The sequence below is a fragment of the Zingiber officinale genome, chromosome 3A, assembly GCF_018446385.1.
Source record: "Zingiber officinale cultivar Zhangliang chromosome 3A, Zo_v1.1, whole genome shotgun sequence".
Classification (NCBI taxonomy): domain Eukaryota; kingdom Viridiplantae; phylum Streptophyta; class Magnoliopsida; order Zingiberales; family Zingiberaceae; genus Zingiber; species Zingiber officinale.
Genome location: NC_055990.1, coordinates 98,009,522 through 98,015,521, shown reverse-complemented (window position 1 = coordinate 98,015,521; position 6,000 = coordinate 98,009,522). Strand labels below are relative to the sequence as shown.

General features: G+C 42.6%; 1 long non-coding RNA gene across 1 annotated transcript; it reads right to left on the bottom strand.

Moving 5' to 3' along the window:
• Positions 1 to 666: 666 nt before the first annotated feature.
• On the bottom strand, positions 667 to 1,183 carry LOC122052140. The gene is made up of 3 exons (XR_006131919.1): positions 1,093 to 1,183; positions 941 to 1,016; positions 667 to 721 (listed from the first exon to the last, which is right to left on the bottom strand). It is a non-coding gene; the product is annotated as an uncharacterized LOC122052140 (long non-coding RNA).
• Between the last annotated feature and the right edge of the window lie 4,817 nt (positions 1,184 to 6,000).

Below are 6,000 nucleotides of genomic sequence, written 5' to 3'. Positions count from 1 at the left end.
AAATGGGGGAGCTCAATACTCTCATCTCCCGGTACACAATGACGGGGAGGAAAAATCTCTGCCGGCTACCACGCTGAGTCTCCTGACCAACGGAGCCAAACAGAGTCCACCATCTGCCGGCTACCACGCTGCTACACTAAATGCCAACGGAGCCAAACAGAGCGGAACTGACTGCTGGCTACCACGCTGAGTCCTCAGATCAACGGAGCCAAACAGCAGAACCGCCACACACCTGTCTGATATACCACTAATCCATGGGTGGTGGTGTGTGCAGTACATGTAACTGGCGATGCGCTCAACCATAGTGGAGCCGACAATCGCACAGCATGCAAACATGATGCATGATACTAAGCATGGCAATCTCATGAATAGCATAGCAAGATCCATACATAAATAAAAGGTGTACCACAAGTCAATGCATCGGATGGAAGGTACACAAACAGATAGGGTATCATATAAACCCTAGGTCCTGAACATGATGTATCACATGGTTGGGTCACTACCGAAAGCATGTATGGTCAGATAAATAATAACATGCTAATAAATAAACAAACAACATGTAACAGATCATGTAGTGACCAACCGAATCAAATGGAAACACAATTCTTGCTATATGTTAAACACTTTATCATGCATATCACAAGACATAAGTCAAAGTACCCGCCTCCGAAAAATAGAAAGGTCCGATCTGACTCCGAGATACTCGTCTCGCGTCAAAGTCCTGTGTTAAATCGCACAGTTTAGCTAATTTAATTATAAACAAATAGCTAAACTAATTTCTAATCCACTGACTAGTTAGGGTTAGTTTCATGAACCCCAATCACACAGTTATACAACTTATAAACCTAAACCACCCTATAACCAAATTAATTATGCATCAAGTCGTACCTAGAACATGTATCAAAAATGTGTCAACTAAATCCATAAACCAAATACTTACCTTACCGCTGCGGGATGGGGTTGCTGCCAAAAATCAAAAACACCCCACAATACACCAAACCTCACCAATCCGTGACCTAGATTAGAAGCAAAGAAAAACATGAACTGAGATCTAGCCACAAACCTAATTCCACAGCTAGGTATGGCCCTTACCTTCCCAATTCTGCTAGGGCAGATCACAATGAAGACAGAACCACTGTGAAAAGCAAAACTAGGGCACAACTCCTTGTCTTCGGCACTGTCATACAGAGACACCAGAAGAGAAATTCCGGCCAGCGCTCAGGGACCCAACCTAGGGTTCGGATGCTCGATTTTCGGCGGCTCCAGGTGTCCGCGAGAAGAGGAAGGGAGGCTCTGTGAGTTGCAGTGGCAGCGCTGGAAACTCCACAGCAAGGGCTACGACAGACGAGGCTTCGGCTGGACAGAGGAGAGAAGAATCAGCGTCACTGGAGTCGGGGCAGAGGCTAGGGCACCGGCGATTGGGGTCAGCGTCGGCTGGCAAGGGCAGGCGGCGGTGCTAGGGCTGAGAATGCTGTCGTCGTGAGGGGCAGGGGATGAGGAAGAAGAGGAGAGGCGGCTCTCGTCGCTGGCGGCAGAGGGGAGAGTGTGTGCACGCGAGAGAGATGAGGAGAAGATCGGGTTTGGGAGAGGAAACCGGCGCGAGGAAGAAGGAGAAAAGGAACGGGCGAAGAAGGTGTCGAGCACGGGGAAAAGAATAAGAGAAAAAGAAAAAGAAAAAGATAAAGAAAAGATAAAGGAAAAAGGAAATAAAACTTTTCCTCATTAAAACAGAGTAGCCTAAACAGACTTTTCCGGGCCCCGTTTTTATCCCCATTAACTCGTCCGTACGAGCTCCGAAAAATTCCCAAAAAATTCCGGAAAATTCCCTTATTAATATTCGCCTATTTTCCGATATTTTACATGAACAAGTAAATCCATATCAGAGGATGGTAATTGATGCAAGATGTCAGAATTTTATTCCCAATACGTTTGGTGCAAGTTCTAGTTTTTCCCCAACAGGTGAACAAATGTTTGTTTCTAATACATCACCGTTGGAGGAGCCCGATGTACTAGGTCTTGATGAAATATATCACAAATTTAATGAAGTGTTGAGTGCCACAAATGAACCATTATGGGCTGATTGTGATACTCAAACTAAATGATCTCTCACCACCAGACTATTAAATATAAAGGCAGGTCATAATCTCTCCAAAGATTGTTTTAATGATATTGTTCAAGCTTTTGATGATACATTGCCACGTGATCACATTTTGCCTCCTGATTTTTACAGTATGAAAAAAATGGTGAAAGATTTAGGTCTTCCGATTGAAAGAATTGATGTTTGCAGAGATGGTTGTATGTTATATTGGGGAGATGATGCATATGCAGATGTTTGTAAATTCTGTAATCAAGATAGGTATAAGACAACCAGAAGGAGTCAACAACGACGTAAATCATACAGCCAGTTGTTTTATTTACCTTTAACTCCTAGAATACAAAGATTGCATGCATCGAAGGCAACAGCAGAACACATGACTTGGCATGCAACTCATAAAACATAAGAGGGGCTCATGTGTCATCCATCAGATGCAGATGCGTGGAAAAATTTTGATAGAACATATCCAGATTTTGCAAAGGAGACTCGAAACATTAGATTATGTCTATGTGCTGATGGATTTGCTCCATTTGGTAAATCAGGAAGAAATTATTCTTGTTGGCCAGTTATCTTAACGCCATATAATCTTCCACCTGGGATGTGTATGAAAACACCTTATATGTTTTTAACATTGGTTGTACCTGGGCCGCAAAATCCAAAGAAGTTGATAGATATTTATATGCAACCCCTGATAGCTGAACTTAAACAACTATGGGATGAAGGTGTTCCTACATACGATGTTAATTCTAGCCAGATGTTTATAATGAAGGCTGCTCTTCTTTGGACCATAAATGACTTTCCAGCCTACAGTATGTTATCAGGTTGGAGTACTGCTGGGATCTTGGGATGCCCCATATGTATGGAGAGATCAAAGTCAATCAGATTGAAACATGGGAAGAAACCGAGTTATTTTGATTGTCATAGGCAATTTTTACCAACAAATCATAATTTCAGAAGGAATAAAGATGAATTCACTAAAAATAGGATTGAACGAACACTTCCGCCTTTAAGATTGACAGGTCTAGATATTTGGTACAGAGTGCTTCCATTTCCATCTGTTATTGAAAACCCTCATGGTACAACATATGATTATGGGCATACACATAAATGGACTAAACGGAGTATATTTTGGGATTTGCCATATTGGTTTAGTCATTTGATACATCATAATCTCGATGTAATGCATATTGAGAAGAATGTTTTTGATAATCTGATAAATACAGTGATGCATATCAATGGAAAATGTAAAATACTGAAAATAGTCGAATATTAATAAGAGAATTTTTCGAAATTTTTGGAAATTTTTCGAGAATTTTTCGGAGCTCGTATGGACGAGTTAACGGGGATAAAAAGTTGGTGCCGAAAAGACCTGTTTAGACTACCCATTTAAGCGAGGAAAAGATTTTTCTTATTTATTTTCTTTTCCTTTCTTTTTCTTATTTATTTTCTTCTCCTCCCGTGCCTTCACCGAGCCTCACACGCGCGGCGATCTCTCTTCCTCCTCGCGCCGAGCCGCCGAACCAACTGTGCCCTAACCTCCCTCTTCTCATCTTCTTCCTCACCGATCTTGTGCCCTAGCCGCCAGGAACCCCAGCGCCGGCCGTCGTCACGAGTGCCCTAGCCGACTTCTTTCCGACGCCTTCCTCTCCTCTGCCCGACGCCGACGACGCCAGGGAATAGAGAGTTGACTCCTCCTCCCCTTTGGGCTCGCGACACCGCCGATCCTTTGCCGCTGCCCTAGCGTCAATGCCTCATCCGAGCCTCCACTTGGTTGTGCTCTAGATCCCTCCAGTCGGCTGCCGCCGATCCAACTCGAGTTGCATTCTGCAGGTTCGAACAAGGGCATGTGGTGGTGCCCTAGACCTCTATCTTTAGTGAGTTTATCCTCTGTGACCAGTTTGATCTCAGATCGGCACAGTTGAGGATATATTGATTTCTAATCGGGCTCTCTTTTCTCCAGCACTGACTTAGGTTACAAACTGAAGCAAATTAGTTCGGCTGAGGGCTGATAGGAGAGCATCCCATCCACTGCTGCTTGTTACCATCGTTGGAGAAGAAGGACAGGTGATGGTTTTGTTAACTACAACAGTGATGTAGAATTTTTGTATGCTACTGTAAAGATTTCCTATTTGATAGATTTGGAAATTTTGATCCAATTGCCAGTGGACAGTGGTGTGAAGTTGCTGGATTTTTGACCACCACAGCACTGAACGCCTAGTTGTTTTCTTGATTTCCATTTTGATCTGATCAATGTAAGTGTTCCAACAAGGGAGTTTTTGTTTTATAGATCATGTGTATTAGATCTTGTTAGATGATTAGGTACATGATGAATTAGGAAGAGTTAATGTTATATGATTAGAATTTTTACCCTAAATTAGTTTAGGGGATTTTATTTAGCTATTCATTGAGTTATAGCTAAATAAAATATATATATATATATATATATATATTTATTGGTGACACAGGACTTTGACGTGAGACGAGTATCTCGGAGTCAGATTGGACCTTTCTATTTTCGGAGGCGGGTACTTTTGACTTATTGTCTTTGATATGCTTAGTAATGAAATTAACAATTTGCATTAATTGTGTTTTCTCATTTGTTCGGTTATTCACTGCCCGATACATGTTGCCTACTTGATTGATTGTTTGTTTGCATCTCGTATTGATACCTATCTGATTTCACATGCTCATGGGTAGTGATATAACCATGTTTTACCATGTCAGGACCTAGGTTTGATACCTTATTTGATCAGTATACCTTGATGTGATTTATTCACTATGGTGTCCATTGTTATATGTCCAGAGGTTGGTTTAGTATATTACCATGCTTAGTGGCATGCACCATTTGCATGATCGCATGTTGTGCGATAGATTGCTCCATTATTGTTGAGCACATTGCCAGTTTCATCACTGTTCGGTGTTCCGTTGTGACGCTCATGGGTAGCGTAGCACGTCAGTTTGGCTCTTCCGGTGCTCCGTTGGTCCGCTCATGGGTAGTGTGACGCAGCGTGTAGCACGTTAGAGATCCCTCCCCGTCATAGCGTACCGGGAGATGAGAGCATTGCGCTCCCCCATTTATGATTTGGGGTAGGAGTACGTATGTACTCCGACAGCATCCCGTCCACTCGGTCACTCATCAGGGGTAGTGATGCAGAGTGCACGGTTGTCACAGCTCTACCCACTCGGTCCCACTTTTGTTATGAGTTGGCTGACTGGCGTCAGGGGTGACCATGACATTGGCATCATATGCATGATGCATTTATTGTTTGTGATTGTGTTTGCTGCATTTATATGCTGCATATTGTTTGGATACCTATGTTTGACATGCATACAGGTCTTCTATACCTTTCGGACTGTTTGTCCTTATACCGAGTCCTGGTTAGTACAGATTCTCTCCTGTCTTCTTCGGTTTGCATTTATCTTTATTTTTATCAGGAGACTGTACGCATGATTAGTGCTAGGTGTTATTTCTTTACTTTGCATATCCATTGTACCTGCTGAGTGTTGGACTCACCCCGCCTCCATTGTTGTTATATTTCAGGATGATGCTGTCAGGAGAGAGTTCTAGTTGCTGGTCCCCTGAAGACCCGAAGACTTACGGATCTACTGGTTTTGTTGTTTTCTTTTTGACTATGTTATAGACTTGGTTTGTTTGGATACTTGGACTTTGTATGGATTTTGAGATGTTGATGGATTTTTGGTATGATTTGGATTTTATTCTACTACATGCCTGCCTGGACGGCAGAAGAGGTGAGTTCGTCGGATTTGAGCTTTACGAGTGTAGTGGAGTAGGGTGGATTTCGAGTCAGGGTATTATCTTTCTGTTTACTTATACAAACTGCGTGGTGATGGTTTATTTTGTTGTTATTATTCCAGCCGCATGTGGCTGAGGTATTTAGTGCTTG